Source organism: Ipomoea triloba, chromosome 10, assembly GCF_003576645.1.
Source record: "Ipomoea triloba cultivar NCNSP0323 chromosome 10, ASM357664v1".
Classification (NCBI taxonomy): Eukaryota; Viridiplantae; Streptophyta; class Magnoliopsida; order Solanales; family Convolvulaceae; genus Ipomoea; species Ipomoea triloba.
This window is the reverse complement of record NC_044925.1, coordinates 1,474,350-1,495,415: the sequence shown is the minus strand read 5'-3', so window position 1 is coordinate 1,495,415 and position 21,066 is coordinate 1,474,350.

The following is a 21,066-nucleotide window of genomic DNA, read 5'->3' as shown; positions in this document are numbered from 1 at the left end:
ATATATATATATATATATATATATATATATATATATATATATATATATATATATATATATATATATATATATTGTATTCGATTGATGCATATATAAATACCCTATTAGACGCAGGGGAATCAGTCAATTCACATGTAACTAACAATGAATATTAAGAATTTTATAATCATATCAAAAGATGAACATTATAAATTAGAAGAGTACGTAAAAAAGTAGCATGTTTCAATTCTTATCTGAAAGCTAGGTATATCGCTACGTTAATAATAATGTCTATTAGTGTTTTATTTATTTATTAGACCATGAGGTGTAATGAGCAGGTTTTAATTGTAAGAGGCACCTTTAAGTGTTGGGAAATAAATATGCAACGTCAAAGGAGGCCGGCAACGGTTAGGAAATAAATATGCAACGTCAAAGGAGGCTGGCAACGTTTAGGAAACCAGAAGGAATCAGGGTGCAAGAAAGTTTGTGTTAGGCACATGTAAGACAACAAATATGATTTTTTTTTTAGTACTATTGAGCCTGTTACAATATAGTGAGTCATCAGTCGCCTCCACTGAGGCCCACTCCCACCATATGGAATGGGAGTGTAACCGGGTGCCACTCAAACTAATTAATTTAAGTTCGCACCGTAAGCTTGTACCATACTCAGACTAATTATTCCCCCTTCGAACTCCCGACCTTTCTTAAGGGACAAGAGTGCACGGCCACACATGCCAACCAAGCTGGTTGTCTATTAGAATTAATTTCATTTTTGGTCCTAGATTTATAGGTGACAATTTACTTTTAATTCTTTTTTTATCAGAATGAACATCTATATTTGGTCCTAGTATCAGTGTGACACGACCATTTTTGGTCCTCCGTCAACAAAATTGTTAAAATGTCTCTAAATAGAAAGGCATTTCAATCATTTTTATAAAAAGTGAGTTGACCCCACTATATTTTTATGTCTATTTTTTTTAAAATAAATTTGTAAATTAAGACCGAAATGCCTTTGCATTTAATGGCGTTAAAACTATTTTGTTGATAGAGGACCAAAATGGTCACACTGCAATAATACTAGGATCAAATGTATATGTTCTAATAAAAAATGACTAAAAAGCGATGTTACTTATATATGTAAGATCAAAAATGGAATTAACTTATGTCTATTATATAATAGTTCATGAGTTTATAAGTGTATGTGTCTATTTTTGTCATTGTGTATTTGTGTTAACCATGAATTGAAGTGTCTCTTTTTGTGTGTGTGTGTGTATATATAAGATATAACTTTTTGGCGTTGTGGTATAAGGAAATTAAATTACACCTTTACTATCCTATTAGATATAACTTTTGATGTTGTGGTAAGCGTCTGATCATAACAATTTGGTATTAGAGCTATGTTATGAGTTTAGGTTCTATGCAACAAGGTGAAAGAAATTGTTATTCACTATCATAACATTCACCATATATATATGTTGAACCATCATATAATTCTAATTTATTTATTACGGAGTATTAAATAACCTAATTGTTGATCGAATTATTCATGTTGTAGTTAGTTAAGATCCATTTTATAGGGATCCTACTTTCTAGGTTGTTTGATCCTATTTTCTATTTTTTAGGCACTTATGTAAAGGGTCTAGGACAAGCTTTGCAAGTAGACAAGACATATTATCATCTGTAATTTTTTTGTTATTTTCTTTATATCGCGCGTTTGCTGTCAGGATTGTTACAACATCAATTTCAACGCACTTCTATTCTGTAACTTTATACCCCAATTATTCTACAATATATTGGCTACCATGGTGTTTGGAACATGTCTTCCCTTTGTCCGAGTCTACCAAAATTGTTCACTATTACATTCAACCAAAATCATCATCATCGTTAAGTTGATTTGCTTGACGGGCAACGACCAGTGACAATCGATAGAGATACTCCGGTAAATATCTTGACTTTTTCCGATGCATTAAAGGTTTTCGTTTATTATTAAATCCATGGGCCATGGCTAGCATACTAGATAAGTAATTTGATTAGTCAAAAAAAAAATAAAAAAATGTGGCCCATTGGCACGTTAAGGTCGTACGGTATTTAATGCAATTGTTATATCGTGAACACTGATTTAATACACAGAATTTGACTTCATATATGTACAAAATTTATATTAACAATATACATACACATAAATACGATATAATAAACATGAATTATATGTATTATAAACATGAATTTTGTACTTTATAAAGTCAAAATTCAGTATATTAAATTAGAGTCTGTAGTACACTATGAACCTTAGTCCACGATATAAATTGCAGTATTTAATGTGGCAGTGCAAAAATTCCATAATCAAACACGCTATAGACTTGGAAATTGGAATCAAAGCCATCAGGTGGAAAAAGTCTAAGACGTATACAAATTATGAAATTAAGGTCGTAAGGTATCTGATGTGGCACTGCAGAAATTCCATTAACCAAACACTCTATAGACTTCGAAGTTGGAATAAAAGCCATCAGGACAGGGCATCAGGTGGAGAAAGTTACAACTGTCGAAACGGGCCGGCAGGGCGGGGCCCGCCCAAGCCCGCCCCATTGGCGGGGCGGGCTAAAAAGCCCGCCTAAAAACGGGCAGCCCGTCCCGCCCCCACGGGTACCCACGGGGGCCCGCCATAATAAAAAATTATTTTTTTAAATTTTTTTAAAAGTAAAAATTTGTAGTAAATATATGTAAGTATATATATATATATATATATATATATTAAAGTTTTAGCACTTTCTAATAAAAAATAGTTTTAACACAAACAATTCAGGTATTACTAGCGCTTGCAGCTTGCGAATTAAGATGAGTAGTCAGTTTCTTCAAAAAAAAAAAAAAGAAGATGAGTACTTGAGTAGTCAATAGATGAATTTGTGGTTTGGGAATGGGAAATTAAGGATTAAAATAATAAAAGTTGTAAGGGAAAGGTAAGTGGGGAAGTGGGGAAATGAGAAAAAATTAAATAATTAATGGAAAGGGGATGGGGAATCGGGAAAAGTAGTAAAGGGAATTGGGAAGGGATTAAATTATTTAAGGGAAAGGGAATTGGGAAATTGTTAAAGGATTGTAAGGGGAGGTGAAAAATGGTTGGGAAGAGTGTGGAAGACTCAGGAAGAATGAAGACTAAATAGTTTTTTTTTTTTTTTTTTAACATGGCGGGCTAGGCGGGCGGGCTAAAAAGCCCGCCATAAAACGGGCTTTGATTTTTAGAGCCCGCCCCGCCCATTTGGCGGGGCGGGACGGGCTAGCCCGGCGGGCTAAGCCCGTTTTGACCAGCGGGTAATCACTTGTTACGACCCTAGATAAGACTATAACGGATGAAAAATTAGATTTTTGAGTTCTTATCGTATTAGAGAAATCATCCAAAATATTTGTACAAAAGAGTACATTGTATGATCTCTAAAAACCTTAAAAGCATGCCTTAAGTAGAGATCTCTTAATGTTAGCATAATGCTAACTGTATTCCGTGACTTCTTTATAACTGAACTTGAACACTACCTCTAACAGCTAAGAGCTCAGAGTTGACACGTCTGTCACTCTCTCTCATTAAAATAGCCAAAAGATAGTTAAGTCACAGAATCATTCCAATAACTTAGAGAACAAACAAAACCTCTAAGTCCATAAATTTGGAATCTTAACATACACCATAACTTCCCAAATAATCACAACATCCACTTTAAAATTAACTGAATATTTATAAGTCTTACTTTTATGTCTCGCAAAATTGTCTTGAGCCTTACATACCAAAATGGCCCAGGATCAATTTTGAAAAAACTAAAGACTCTATTAAATGCTAAAGAATAACAGTGCACTACAAGTTAAATGATTTTGTTCTAATAAATTCCTTAATATTGTTACAACATTTTCATAAATATGTTGCATAACCAAATGTTCAATAATTTGACCTTATGAATTTATACGAACAAATACAAATACTTGTGAAATTACATGGACTTAAGTTTTTGACATACAATCCAATTTGCATTGGGATGTATGAAGACAATTATTAAATCCATAATTTTTAGTGAAGCATCTTAATAATCTTTTTTAAATGATTACTCCCACTGTTCTTTAGCAAAATTAATGATATACATACTCATAATTAATTTGACCAAGTAATAAATGAAGATAGAATTTCCCAGGGCATACTAAATAATCAATATTTGGTTCCAATAAAAGTTCAACTAAATAATGAAGATATAATTCCCCACCATAGTTGGACATACTAAAAAACAAAATCCACCTTCCAAAACCAAGTTAGAATTTGGCTCAAAAGATACATTTTATTCTTGGAATCCAAAAGAAGTATATCATATCACGTAACTTACTATAGTTAGTCCAAAGAACCAAGTAAGTTTTCGTGGAATAATTAATAAAAGTGGCTAAATTTTGGGAAGTAACTGAATACATGTGTTGCCAATGCAAACCATGAAACTTAGAATTTATAATCGAACTAAATTTATAAATTTTAAGAAATTGTGATAAAATTATTATCTAGGTCGAGGGATTTATTGACATAAAAACTTGTCTGAGGGCTGAAGTTTTAATTCTATTAAATCCAATTAAGAGACCCTTATGATAATATTTTATCTCAATTATCAAATAGCCAGGAGAACCTAGAGACATAAAACTTGCTTGTGGGCTAAAGTCTTACTCAATTAGATATAACTGAAAAAATTTTATTTATGATGAAACAATTATCAAATGAGTTGAAGGATCAAGTGACATAAAACTTGCATGTGGGCTAAAGTTTTAATTCAATAAGATTCATTACAACCATTATGATTAAAAAAAACTTAAAGAAATCAAGTTTCTTTTCCTTAACCCCAGTGGGCAATTCAAGAAATATGATCCAAAATTTACATCATAAAATTAAACTTCATGATATAATTGAAAATTATTTACAAATAATTATAAAGTAAATAAATTGATTTATTTCTATCATCACTGATAAAACTACTAACTACATCCTGATACATAATTGCCTGTGGGCTAAATTATGATCGTAGTCCAGTATTTCATCCTGATGAATTTATAAAAATATAAAGAAATTTCATGTGGGCTAAATTCCATCACATTACATACAATTAATCACAACTTATATGTCTAAAACTTTATGTGATCAATATAAACCACTCAATATATAATTTTAACTGATTAAGGATGTTGTGGCTATTCCCCAACCAAATTAAAATTATAAGATCACTAGTCATTTATCAACTCCTTGCGTAATCTTTATGTGATCAAGATAAAGATATATATAATTTAATCTGATTAAGGATGATGTGGCTACTCCCCAACCAAATTAAAATTATAATATCATAACTTAATAATCTTTGGAAATTGAATAAGCCGTGGCTATTCTTTAATTAACCAAGATTGAAACTTTAAGAGACTTCAGTAAATTAAAGATGATGTGTCTATTCTTTAATGAACCGAAATCAAATCACATTGCAAGGAATACTTAAAATTTTGACAGATTATACCAAATCACAATGAGAAATTTCAAATGTATACACCCCAGAAAAATTGGTAAAACAAAACCTCACTAAAGACCAATTCTTTAGATAATATCAGTTTAAGGAGACTAGTGGCCAAGATGTTCTTAAGTCATGGCCATAAAACTAGTATGCCTCCCTGATTCATATACACAAACTGTATAATTGTTTGGGGTATAAACAAAACTGTAGGGTATAATCCGAAATTGAATAGTTCACATATGAATAAAGCTTTAAAATAGTGAACTAAATTAGTAGAATAAATATGCTTAAATTCAGGCACTACTGCACTAAAATTTATGCATAAGTCCAACTTAATAAGGAACTAATATAATTCCAACATAAATTTATGCATTACTGAAGGTATAACAATAAAATTGCATAATTTAAAACCAGAATATTATGCAGTGGACAAATTAATATGCATAAAATTAAGCATTAAACTCATATATTCTAAACAAATTGCGTAACTTAAAGCAATTTTAATATGAGCTTCCAAAGTATAAACTTAATATTCAAACTCTAATGAGTCCAATCCAAAGGGACCCAAATTAATGAATATATACATTGAAAATTTTAAACTTTAAGCCCATGACAAAAAGTTTTAATGCATCACACACTAAATTTATGAGAAATAGACCGAATTTACAAATTCAAACAATATCTAACAACAAAAAAAAGTATATATTGTCATTTTTGAAAACAAAATCTCACAAACCCAAATTGAATAATTAAATTTAATATTATACACTTAATGTGATTGAATGCATAAAACTATTTAAAGAGTATGAACCAACTATAGAGTTTGAACTTACACCAAATATTCGTTATTCATACTTAACCAAATATGAGCATAAAGAACTAAAATTATAATTCAAACTTAATGAATTATGGAATAAATGGCAATAGTCAGTTGCCTAGCAATTATGTTTTTCCAAAATTACTGAATTGATTCAAAACCATTCTCCATAGCCCAATCAATAATATTATTGCCATTAATGGCAAAATTGCAAATAATCCAAAAAGCAATAAAATAGCCATAATAATATTATTAAATGGAGACTAAAAGAGGAAAAACAATGGTTATAACCGCTAACTTTAGAACCATTTTCGGATATAATTTTGAAAACTTGATAAAATTTAAAGTCCGAAAAAATATTAATGTGAAGAAAATGATAATATCTATAATATTTTCTTAACTGGAACATTGTCACATGAACTTAATTGGAAACAATTCAGGAGTCATAACTGAATACCATATTAATATTAATGATATCATTAATTAAAATATTTAGTGGTAATAAGAAACATTATAATCACCATTAACATTTAACAATGACAACCAAATTATGGTAATACACCTTCTTAATGTTTCTATATTTGAAAAGATAAAATATGTGACTAGTCCAAATTAGTGGTTAACTGTAATTGTAGCATTAATTACCAATTAATAATACAACGCATTGATCTCCCATTGCGCTAGCAACGATGACGATCCATAAGAGAAAAAAAAAAATTCTCTTTTAGAAATAAATATTCTAACTAAACAGAATAGTATACGAGAAACTTGACATCGTAGTAGCGGAAGCGGAAGCCGTATTGATCTCCAGCCACAGCTAATGTAATGCCTCTTGAACGGTAGACCGTCAGTCATATTTGTCTCATACTTGACTCAAAACCCTAGGTGGTGTACTGGTGCCTACTGATCAGTATGAGTACCGTGAACTATATGTGCTATATAATGCTTGTCCTGTATCCCATCAATACAGGTTTATATAAGCACAAAGTCTGATTAAATAACAACTACTAGTTATTTAGTCCAACCAACCCACTTAATAAGTCTAGTCAACTTGCACCACTTAATTAAGGCCCTAATATATATATATATATATATATATATATATATATATATATATATATATATATATATATATATATATATATATATATATATATATATATATATATTATTAGGGAAAATCTTACATATATATTCTCCTTTGAGTGTTTCCAAATATTCATATAGAATGAGCCTATTTATACTAAATTACTAACACCTATAATAATTAAAGTTACTAAAATTATTCTAACTATACAAAGTAATGATATATTCTAATATACATAATTTTCTTATACTAATATTTAGTCAATTAGTATAAAAATGATTTAAAAGATTTTTTAGCGTGTTCATGGCTTTTGGATAGCCTACTCTCTTGGCCCTAGCTTGTCTTGTAATACTTCAATGACCTCTACTGATGCTCTAGTATGAGATCCATGTCTAAATCATTCTCGCACTTTGTATTGGAATATTCAATAAGATGCTCTAGGTGCCCAACTTCATGTTGTTGAACTTCATTTGGAGTGATTCATACTCAGTCTGATACGCTGCCATAGTAGGAACTTAATGTAATTTAGAAAGTTAAATTGTAAAGTCTTGAAAATAAACCGGATCAAAGCGAAACTTCACTTGCTAAAGAAAATCATCCCACAGATGCAGCAACTCATTACTTTTCATCCAATATAATGGAACCATTCCAAGGCTTCACCATGAATCATAAATGAAGCACAAGAAAGACGATTTTCATGAGACACATTATGATATTCAAAAAATTCTTGTGACCGGAAAATCCAAAACATGAGGATCTTTGCCATCAAATTTTGGAAGATCATTCTTCAAAAGAAATTGATGTCAAGAAACATGGGGATCAAATTGCTTAGAGAGCGGAAAATGGACATAGCTAGGGTGATTTGTGTGGTGTTGGGACGTGTAGTATGTCTTGAAGGGAATTAACAGTTTAGATTAAAGTATGTGTGGAATATTGAAGAGCTTTCAAAGCTTGAAGGTGATAATGATTGTGGTCATGATGTTGTTCGCGAATTTTGGATCAATGATTTTGCGGGGAGATATTAATGGCCATGAAAAGTAGGGATCAATGAAACATTAAAACAATAACTCTTTTGATTTTTTCCCTTTTTCTGTATTTTTTTTCCTTTTTGGGTTGATATGCGAAGGAAAAAAATGGATAAAAATAATGAAAGAAATTAAAATATTTGTGAGTGTCTGGATGATTTTTTTTTTTTTGGGATTTTATAAGGATGCAGCAAAAAAAAAAGAATTAAATAAATAAATATTTTTTAAATTGATACAACGTCGGTTATCAATCTTAACTGATGTCGTAACTATTTTATTTTATTTTATTTTTAAATAGATATGACGTCGGTTATATGTAATAACTGACGTCATATCGTTAATTTTCATTTTTTAAAATGACATACAATGTCGATTTTAGAAAATCAACGTCATATCATTTATTTACAACGTCGTTCATAACTACGTCGTAAAATAACCGACGTTGTATGTAAAAAAAAAAAAAAAAAACAGACGTTAAAAGGGCTTTTTGTAATAGTGCCTGTTTTTCACGGATATATTATGCGTCAAACATATAATATATAACTAACAAATATATAATTTAATTAAATTTTTAGTTAAATAAAATATATCGTTTAACTTAATATTTGAGGCGAATCTCGATCATCGGTTTGAAGTTTCATATCACCTAATAAAGGGGCCGGTCAAAAAAAAAAAAAAAAAAAAACTCCGTCCCATTTTATGTGTTGGATTCAGTTAACGAGACTTGACAGAAGTTATTTTAATCCATTTTTTTCATAATATTAGTTTTTATATTAATATACAAAATTTATATATTTAGAAACTACACTAAAAGTACTATTAAACACAAAAAATCAAATTTAAAAATAAGTAAAAAATACTAAAGAAAATAAACAAAGAAGAAATGGTTGGTTTGACCAATGAATAGTAAGTAGGACAGATAAAATGGAACAGAGGGAGTAATATATAGAGTAATAATCAAATGAGACCACATTTTCTCGTGAGATCCTTCATAAATACACACAAGCTACTATACGAATGCATACAGATACATAAGATATGTTAGACATGTATGCCCTAGGAGCCAACATTTATTATTTTGGGCATTAATTTCTTATTAAATAAATACAATAAATAATTATTTTATTTATTTTATTTTGACTTAGTTAATATTTGATATTATTCCATACAATCTTCTTAATTCTTCATTCTTAAAAGTTAAGAATATGAGTGACGAATAATTAATAAATGAAGAATTGTAAAAATGTTCCTTGTCATAGGTGGATAATTGTTAGAGAATAAGTCATTGAACAATGACCGACTACAACGTACCGCATGGTGTTTACCTACGTGTCATCGGTATGTTGTATGTTACAAGTATGCTGATAAGTGCAAAAGATTCCACGGTTGTAAGGTCGTTCTAGGGCCACGTTGCGCGTAATCGGTAGTCTTTATGCTTGTTTTGGACTCGAATTACATTAATATGCTTGATATTGCCATTGGATCCCGTTTCACACTTGCTAAATCATTTTGTAGGTAAAAAGGATGGGCAAAAAGGCAGAAAATGGCTAGATTTCAGAGAATGATACACGAGCCGAAAATTGGAAGCAAAGGACCGGCCAGACGCGCCTAGGACGCGCGTCCGTCCAAGCGTCCACGTCCCAGATCCGCGAAGTGCAAAGCAGTCCCTTGCGGACACCTGCTGGACGCCACCGGACGCTCCGCGTCCGAAAATCAGCTCTCTGAAGTTTGAGATGTCTGCTTAGGACGCCTGCTGGACGCCACCGGACGCCTCGCGTCCGAAAAATCGCCCTCTGAAGTTGCAATGTCTGCTTAGGACGCGCAGCGGACGCACATCGGACGCCGCGTCCGATCCCGAGATCCCGCGCCGAAGATTTGAAGCAGCGCACACAGGATCCCGCTGGACGCGCAGAGGACGCGCGTCCAGTCGGGCGTCCACTACGTCTATTTTTGGCGGTTGGCGCGATTTAAATAGGGAATTGGGGGCATTTTTCAGGGGGATCCCATTCATTTTTCCAGATTAGCTTAGCCTAAAATTTCGGATCCCATTCATTTTTCCAGATTAGCTTAGCCTAAAATTTCTCTCTCTAAAATTAGGTTGAAATTCTCTCCCAATTCACTTCAATTCCATTCATATTTCCATTCAACTAGCTAGATTTGGAGAAGATTGTGGACATCAACTTGCAATTGATAGAGATTTGTAGAAGAATTCCATTTGCAATCAAGTAATCTTTCAATTTCTTCTATTGTTCTTCCATTTCTATTTTGTGATTTGCTTTATTGTTTTGTTTAGTGATTTGATCTTAAATTTTGTCTTTGATCTTGAATTGCACTTTGTTTTTGAATCTAGTTCTCTCTCTTGTGAACATTTGCAATGATGATTTTGATTTTTAGAATGATTGGCTAAAACTTCTTGTGGTTTGGATCATTTGAGCTTGTATGTATCTCTTGAATGCTAAATGTCTTGAAGTAAGGTTTGAATGATGCTTAATGGATGCTTGATAGTGTTTTGGAGTGTTAGTGTGGACTCTAGGCTAACTTGGCCGGTTGCCTTAGGGAATTAGGGTAGAATCACTCACTTACGAGAGTAGGGAGTGTGTTAGACCTCTCCAACTACTTTTCTTTCCCACCTTTGAGAGAAGGGGGATTAGAAGACAAATAGAGCACACAAGGTGTTTGCTAGCATGCCTCTTTGAACTTAGGAGTTATGAGAATAACCCTAGTGTGTAGAAGGGAGTCCTTTGACCATGAGAATGGCTTAGGTGTTTGTGTTTTTGTCTCAAGTATGTCCCTTAAGTATTGCCACACCGAAAACCTATAGAAAATCAAGAGTTTATGTACTTGTTAGATTGATCCGAACCCTCCTTCCAAATAGATTGTTCTTGCTCTTTTACCTTAGTTTGTCTACCTTAGCATGCCTTACACCCCTACCTTTTTAGGATTAGCTTTCGAAAACGAGGAACTCTTGTGACTACTCCCTTGTCTACCAAATCCTTTTCTACCATTCCTTGAGACCGACACTCGGGAACTTCTTCCCGTTTTATTCACTTACACTCTTTCCACCTCCCGCTAAAACACAACTTATCAAATGGCGCCGTTGCCGGGGAATGGTAACGGTTTTGTTTAGGCAAGTCTTTGTGGATTAGGGAATGGTAACGGTTTTGTTTAGGCAAGTCTTTGTGGATTAGCATGAGTAGATTCCTTAAGTAGAGAGCCTAGTCCCTTTTTACTTGTTTTTGTCCTTTTAAGTAGAGAGCCTAGTCCCTTTTTACTTGTTTTTGTCCTTTTACTATCAATGCCTAGTCCCTTTTTACTTGTTTTTGTCCTTTTACTATCAATTGTTTCTAGTACTTGACTCTTCTTGTTGAGCTACTTTGAGTTGCAAACCTTTCTCTTGTTCTTGAGTGTTTGAAATACCAAAGCATTTGTATGCACACTCGCTCTAGAGGGAGTGAAGGTCTACTTCCTTTTAATCCGGAGATTTACGCATTGAATCGGAGGAGAAAGAAGGCCAATAGAGACCAACAATCCCAACGAAAAGATCAAGAAGAAGACATGGCAACTACTAGTGCAAACATCCCTAATGTCAATACCAACGAATCACCAATACACACCGATACGGACACTCCAAGAGAGAATGTTAGAGATGAACAATCCAATGGCCATGAGTCACCTCCCCCACAAAGGGAGGAGTCTCGACAAAGACCACCACCGACCAACCAACCACAATATCAACCAGAGAACGCAGCGTATGACGAACCACTACCACGTAGGAGATATGCACCGGATTTTCAAGAACAATTCAATAACCCTCTCTATGATATGCCTCCCAGACAACAACAACATCAACCTCCTAGACAAAGGAGAGATGCTTATTACGAACCACGATATGATGATGAATATTATGAACCTCAAAGACCAAGAAGGAACGAACCGAGATATGAACCAAGAAATATACCAAGAAACCAACCGAGGGGAGAGGAAAGGAGGACCATAGCGGATTATATGACTCCCGACTTTAGTGTCCACAACTCTATTTACATTCCCCCGGTTGAAGCCAATAACTTTCAAATCAATTCCGCCGTCATTACGTTAGTACAAAATCAACCTTTTGGAGGATTACCGGCGGAGGATCCACACGTACATATCACCCGATTCATCCGATCGTGTGGGATGTATCGTCAAAATGGAGTCACCGAAGAGGTCGTAAGACTCAAAATGTTCCCGTTTTTGTTGATAGGAGAAGCCGCGAGGTGGCTTGATTCTCACGTAGACAATCACTTTAGATCATGGGAACAACTCCATCGAGAGTTCATGCAAGAGTTCTTTCCGTTGACCAAGACGTTGAAAATAAGAAAACAAATCCAAGACTTTAAACAAGGGTCGTTGGAAACTTTAGCCGATGCATGGAGACGGTTTAAGACACTTAAACATCAATGCCCACCCGACGTTCTACATCCATGGGACGTTATTAGCTCGTTTTATTCCAGTCTCACCGATGAATGTAAATTGCTCTTGGACTCATCTTCTAGAGGATCTTTCGTTTCTACAAGTCCCGAAGACGCAGAAGAATTGATAAGAACCATTTCATCAAATACCGGGAATTGGTACAATCAAAGGGAGTCCAAAGGAGGTTTGTATGAAGTTAGTGCCGACACCGCATCTCAAGCAAAGGTGGAAGCACTAGGACATGAAGTTAAGAGGCTGCAAGCACAATTGGAAAAGATGAATAAAAGTCAAAGAGGAAATCCGTGCATGACATTAGCTCTTTATTGCGATAAGTGTGGAGGTGCGCACGGAGCGCATGAATGCATGTCAAACTACGAGGATGTTCCATATGAACAAGTCGAGGCCGTAGGATATCAAAGGCCCAATGACTACAATACTTATGGAAGCAACAACAATCAAAATTGGCGTCAAGGTCAAGGATGGCAAAACCAACCATCTCAAAATCAATACAACCCAAGACCAAATCAAAGCGGGCCGAGTTATAATGCAAACTACAATAGAGGGTACCAAGACAATCGGGGCAACCAATACAATTCAAGACCCAACCAAGGAGGAGCATACCGACCACCTATGTATCAAGGAAATAACCAACAAAGAGAAGAAGCTCCTAAAGAAAGCATGGAAGACAAAATGGTGAGAATGTTTAGCGAGTTAAGGCATGACGTGACGAATATGAGACAAGAGTGGAAACAAGACTTGAGACAAGAGATTTCCACAATAAGACAAGAGGTCTCTAACTTGAGACAAGAAAATAATGCTTCATTGAGACACTTGGAGACGCAAGTTGCACAGATCTCCAAGGCCTTAGCCGAAAGATCGCAAGGGACTCTTCCGAGTACCACGGTGAATAATCCTCGGGAGAGGGTGCAAGCCGTGACTCTTCGGAGTGGAAAGGAGCTCCCCGAGCCGACTTTGAAGAAGAATACTATCTCCAAGAATCCAATCGAAGAAGAGAAAATCGAAGAGATCATTGAGGTAGACAAGGAGCAAGAGAAGGAAATCTCTCCATTACCCTCGAGTCCAAAGGCCACTCAATCTCGAGATAAAGGAAAGGAAAAGGTAGATTTACCAATGTACCAACCACCACTCCCATTTCCCGGGAGGGTGAGAAAGAACATAGACAAGACACAATACGACAAATTCCTTGAACTTCTAAAACAATTGCATATCAATGTACCTTTCCTCGACGCATTGGGTCAAATGCCGCGTTATGCAAAGTTTTTGAAAGATTTACTCACTAATAAGAGAAAACTGGAAGAGTCAGCTACGGTTTTGCTGGGGGAGGGATGCTCCGCCTACGTGCGCCATCAACCACAGAAGCTCACGGACCCCGGAAGCTTCATCATCCCCTGTTAAATTGGCGAAGCCGAGTTCAAGAGAGCTCTAGCAGACTCTGGGGCAAGCATAAATATAATGCCTTTTTGTCTTTTTAAGAAGTTGGACTTGGGCAATCTCAAACCCACTCGCATCTGTATTCAGTTGGCTGATAGATCAATCAAGCAACCCAAGGGGGTTGTAGAAGATGTGTTAGTGAGGGTAGACAAGTTTATCTTTCCTGTGGACTTCGTCATCATTGACATGGATGCCGATCAATAGGTGCCGTTAATTCTAGGTAGGCCGTTTTTTGCCACCGTGCGGGCCCTCATTGATGTAGGAAATGGGAAGCTTGTTCTAAGGGTAGGAGACGAATGTGCTACCTTCGACGTGTCGAAGTTGACTAAGTACCCGATGACGACAGATGATGCGTGCTACTTCGTTGATGATTTCCATGAGCACGTTAATGCTATTTACCCTAATCTTGTGGGTAAACTAAAGGATGACGCCCTCTTAAAAGTTTTGGATAGTAATGACGACCTTGAATCTTTCACTTTCGATAATGATGCTTCAATCAATGAGAATGATAAATCTTTACATGACATAGTGTGTGGTGATGATGATATACATATTGATGAGAATGTTTGTGAAATGAATGATATTGAATTTGTAAATTTCTTTGATGATTGTATTGATGATGCTGTATATATTCATGATTTGATTGGTGAAGTTGAGGAGGTAACGGATGAAAATGACGGGGATGATTTGTTGCATGATGAGAAGTTAAATGAGAAAAAGAATATAGAAGAAGAGAAAGAAGTAAAGAGTGAACTTAAAACTTTACCGGATAGTCTACAATATGCCTTCTTAGGAGAAAATTCGACCCTACCGGTAGTTATCTCATCAAAATTAGATAAAAATCAACAAGACAAGCTTGTGAACTTGCTAGGAAAATATAAAGGAGCAATAGGGTGGAAGTTACAAGACCTAAAAGGTATAAGTTCTAGTATGTGCACACATAAGATCTTACTAGAAGAAAATGTGAAACCTGTAGCCCAACCCCAAAGGAGGTTGAATCCAAACATGACAGAAGTGGTAAAGAACGAAGTAGTAAGACTTATGGATGTAGGAATGATATATCCAATTTCTGATAGTGCGTGGGTGAGTCCTACCCACGTAGTGCCGAAGAAAGGAGGAATAACTGTAGTGAAAAATGACAAAGACGAACTAATTCCTACAAGAAGCGTAACGGGGTGGCGAGTATGTATAGATTATAGGAGACTAAATGACGCCACTAGAAAGGACCACTTCCCGTTGCCCTTCATTGATCAGATGGTTGAGAAGGTGAGCGGACATGCCTATTACTGTTTCTTAGATGGTATGAGCGGATACTTTCAAATACCCGTAGCGTTAGAGGACCAAGAGAAAACCACCTTTACTTGTCCTATGGGTACCTTCGCATACCGACGCATGCCGTTCGGCTTATGCAATGCGCCAGCGACCTTCATGAGGTGCATGCTGGCAATCTTTGAGGAGTATATTGAGGAGTTCATGGAGGTGTTCATGGACGATTTCACAATTTGGGGAGAAACCTATGACGAGTGCTTGAATAATCTAGAAAAAGTCCTCAAGCGATGTCTAGAAGTAAACCTAGCACTTAGTTGGGAAAAGTGCTACTATATGGTAGAGGAGGGCATTGTGTTGGGTCATAAGGTTTCGAACAAAGGTATAGAGGTAGACAAAGCCAAAACCTCCGTGATTGACACCCTGCCACCTCCAAACTCCGTCACAAGTTTAAGAAGTTTCCTAGGTCACGTCGGTTTTTACCGACGCTTTATAAAAGATTTTTCCAAAGTTGCTAGACCGTTGACCAAACTCCTAGAGAAAGATATAGAGTTCGAATTTGGAGAGGACTGTTTAGTTGCATTCAAAACCCTTAAGGAGAAACTAGTGAGAGCACCGATCTTAGTTGGACCCGATTGGAACCTTCCATTCGAAATGATGTGCGACGCTAGTGGATTTTCAGTAGGAGTCGTGTTGGGGCAAAGGAAGGAAAAACACTTCCAACCAATAGCGTTTGCAAGCAAGACATTAGATAAGACCCAACAAAATTACACTACTACTGAGAAAGAGTTGTTAGCGGTGATATTCGGCTTAGACAAGTTTAGATCCTACCTGCTCTTATCCAAGATTATAGTATTTACGGACCATGCGGCCCTTAGATACTTGATGTCGAAAGCCGAGACGAAACCGAGACTAATTAGATGGATTTTATTGCTTCAAGAGTTTGATATAGAAATCAAGGATAAGAAAGGAAAAGAGAACGAAGCCGCAGACCATCTTTCNAGAATAGAGAATCCAAACTTAGAGGAAGAGAGCGCTAGCATCTTAGAACTGTTTCCAGAGGAAAAATTGTTAAAAATTGATGATGTACCGTGGTACGCGGATATCGCAAACTATGTTGTAGGAGGAGTTATCCCGAATTATTTTGATGTGCACCAAAAGAGAAAATTCTTAGCAGAAAGTAGGCATTATTTTTGGGACGACCCCTACTTGTTCCGGGTATGCGCAGATCAAGTAATTCGAAGATGTGTTGCGGGGCAAGAGGGATTGGAAATCATGGGACACTGTCATGCCGGGCCGACCGGGGGTCATTATTCGAGCAATAGAACTGCCAGGAAAGTTCTCGAGGCGGGCTTCTATTGGCCCTCGTTGTTTAGAGATGCTCAAATTTGTGTTTCAAATTGTGATCGGTGTCGAAGGGTTGGAAACATTACCGCAAGGAATGAGATGCCTCAAACATATATCTTGGCATGTGAGGTTTTCGACATCTGGGGCATCGATTTCGTGGGACCGTTCCCGAGTTCGAAAGGATTTAAGTACATCTTGGTTGCAATCGATTATATGTCAAAACGGGTAGAGGCACAAGCCTTACGAAGCAATGACGCTAGAAGTGTGATCAACTTTCTAAAAAAATTGTTTACGAGGTTTGGAGTGCCCAGAGTTATAATCAGCGACCGGGGCACACACTTTAGGAATGCGTTGATGGAAAAGATGTTGGCCAAATACGACTTTAGGAATGCGTTGATGGAAAAGATGTTGGCCAAATACGGAGTGCAACACAGGTTGATGGAAAAGATGTTGGCCAAATACGGAGTGCAACACAGGGGGGGAGTTCCGTACCACCCCCAAACCAGTGGCCAACACAGGGGGGGAGTTCCGTACCACCCCCAAACCAGTGGCTAAGTGGAGAACGCTAACCGCGATATTAAAGCAATACTAGAAAAAACGGTTGGAATCCACAGAAAGGATTGGCCCGATCGTTTAGATGATGCTCTGTGGGCATTTAGAACCGCCTACAAGACTCCGATTGGAACGACACCTTTTAGACTTGTATATGGGAAAGCCTGTCACTTACCCGTCGAAATCGAACACAAAGCCTATTGGGCCATTAAGAAACTGAATAGCGATATGGACCTTGCGGGGCGTGAGAGACTATGGCAACTAGACGAGTTAGAAGAATGGAGGTTAATGTCGTATGAAAATTCCCGAGCCTACAAAGAACGCACTAAGCTTTATCATGATCGGCACATCAAAAAGGGGAGAGAATTCCGAGAAGGAGACCAAGTGTTATTCTTTAATTCAAGACTCAAACTCTTTCCAGGAAAACTGAAGTCAAGATGGTCCGGTCCATTCACGGTCACGAAAGTTTTTCCATATGGAACTATTCAAATCGCACATCCGGAAAAAGGAGAATTCAAAGTCAATGGTCATCAAGTCAAAAAGTACTTTGGAGGAATGAAACCACGCGAGGTGGCTACCTTGCTTTTGACTCGAATGGAAAATTGAAGCTTACACGAACGTCGGGCTAAAGACGTTAAACGTAGCGCTTCTCGGAAGGCAACCCGAGGTTACTTTTACTTTTAATGCCTTATCTTACATGTTTTTCCTTTAGATATAGTATGTTTTTGCAGGGCCATAACAGGTGAAGTCACGAAGACCGAAGAAGAAAGAGAACAAGTCAAATTGGCGAAAAAGTGAGCCTGGACGCCAGACCGGACGCGCGTCCGGTCCGCGCCCAATGGCTGGGTTCGAAACATCAGAGTGCGCTCTGATGGACGCGAGGCTGACGCGCGTCCGACCCGCGTCCATCAAAACGCGAAGCAGGTTCCAAGACCGTGATAGCGGACGCCGATCGGACGAATTCGTCCGGAATTCGCCCGCTATTTGCCGAACGAAGAAGGAACAGCGGACGCCAGTCGGACGCACGCGTCCGACCCGCGTCCGACGCTACGACAATTCCAGAAAAGGAGAAATTAAATGTGGACGCCCTCCGGACGCGCGTCCGGATCGCGTCCGACGGGCCAATCTGGGCGATTCAGCGGACGAAACCAAGGGTTTTAAAGCAAATTCTCCCCTTTCTTCTTCATTCTAGCGGACGAACACCACTCCAAAAATCCCCCAAGTAAGTCTTTCAAATTCCAAAGTTAATCCAAGGCAAAAAGATCAAGCTTTCATTTTTGTACAACATCTCTACAACAAAGTCAAGGTATGTGCATCTTCTTCAACCCTATTTTTTTTTAGCTTTCACCATTATTATAAACTTGAAATTGGGAATTCTTGCTTTGTCAATTGCATTGCTTGTTGTTGTTAGAATTTGATTCCTTGAATTCTAATGAGCATGCTTATGAGTTTTAATTGCAATTTGTATGGTTAAAGCATGAATTTGAATGTTGAAAAAAANGTACAACATCTCTACAACAAAGTCAAGGTATGTGCATCTTCTTCAACCCTATTTTTTTTTAGCTTTCACCATTATTATAAACTTGAAATTGGGAATTCTTGCTTTGTCAATTGCATTGCTTGTTGTTGTTAGAATTTGATTCCTTGAATTCTAATGAGCATGCTTATGAGTTTTAATTGCAATTTGTATGGTTAAAGCATGAATTTGAATGTTGAAAAAAAAAAGCTTGAAAACCTACTTTAATGGTGGAAAAATTTGGGTTTGAATAATTGTGCTTCAAATGTTGAAATTAATGGTTGATAAATGAAATTAGGTGCTTCAAATGTTGAAATTAATGGTTGATAAATGAAATTAGATGCTTCAAATGTTGAAATTAATGGTTGATAAATGAAATTAGATGCTAATCAAGAGTTTGTATGGAACCAATTTGTGATTCTTGACTTTGCATTATGCTTAATTGAAATTTTTGTTTACTAGTTTGACTTTGCATTATGCTTAATTGAAATTTTTGTTTACTAGTTTCACAAATTTGGGGCTTTTTTTGAAATTTTTGTTTACTAGTTTCACAAATTTGGGGCTTTTTTGAACTTTGACATGAATATATAATATGGAACAAGATTAGCATTGTTTTGTTGATATAAAAAAGGGATGGTTGTAGAATGGTTCTAAGTTGATAAATGTTGGAGATGCTTACTACATTGTGTGTTTTGAAAATAGATGTGCTTAAAGTTTGAAGTTTTAGGAGTTATGCTAAAATAGATGTGCTTAAAGTTTGAAGTTTTAGGAGTTATGCTATGAATTGTAGATGCATGAATGACTTGAAACTAAATGATGATATATGCTGTAGATGCATGAATGACTTGAAACTAAATGATGATATATGCTTCAATTGCATGAATGACTTGAAACTAAATGATGATATATGCTTCAATGTAATGAATGACTTGAAACTAAATGATGATATATGCTTCAATGTATATGCTTGCCTTTTGCCTAGAATTCTAATTGATAAGAAAATGGTTGAGTATGCTAGATAGTGAGGAGTTTGGTTGTGATAAGTGTTGCCTTGCTATTGATATTTGTGTGATCACGTAAGTGCAAAAGATTCAACTATGCTATGACTCACATGTTTTATTGTTAAAATAGATGCCTCCCAAATCTACGGCTTCCAAATCTAGACGAAAGGAATGTGCCAAAAAGAGAAAGCACGACGTTGGATCTAGTTCAAGGGCGGTAGAAGGCGAAAGCGATTTGTTAATACCTGGGGGCCGAAGCCTTAGGCATCTTAGCGGCACACAAATAGCAAAAGTGGAGGAGCTGCGAGCAAAAGGAGTTTCGGGCGGTTTCTACTTTGATTATCGAATGCTCGATGCATATGGGTGTCGGGAGGAGGTAGAGAGAATGATGACGAGGCGATCTTGGGAACATCTCTTCAGTTGGAGAGATGACACATATGAACCCGTAGTGCACGAGTTCATCGCCACCTATACGGCCATCCCGTCAAGCCACATGTGGACTCCTTGCATGAAGTTCACGCTGTTTGGTAGGGAGCACCAAGTCTCGTTGATTCAGTTAGGGGAATATCTTGGATTCTACACCCCCGAGGACACTCAAACTGAAGAGTGGCGAAACCTTCCCACCGACTTTGACTCCGACGCGGCAGCAGAAGCATATTGGCATCAAATTACTAATGGTCAAGGAGGAAGGTTCACCGGTACTAAGCCAAATACCTCAAAGGTAGTTCGCCCGCCACTGTTGATGATGAAGCTCCTACTCAACCTTACGTTTGGGGGAAGAAATAAGAACCTCCACAAGATTTATAGATTTGATCTCTTCAATCTTTGGAGCTTGGAGATGAATGAGCCTATACAGATGGCTTGCATGGTGCAGCAGCTATTCACCTCGCAGACACACCCTAAGTGCCCGTATGTCTGGATAGGGCCGGTGATCACCCGACTGTGCCACGGTTTGGGGTTGCAAAGGGAGTTGGCGAGGGAGAAAAACATTGCCTCCATGCGACCGTTTACAGATGCGCATCTCAGCAGGAGCTATGCCCCAAGGATTGGGGCCGCGCCGAGACC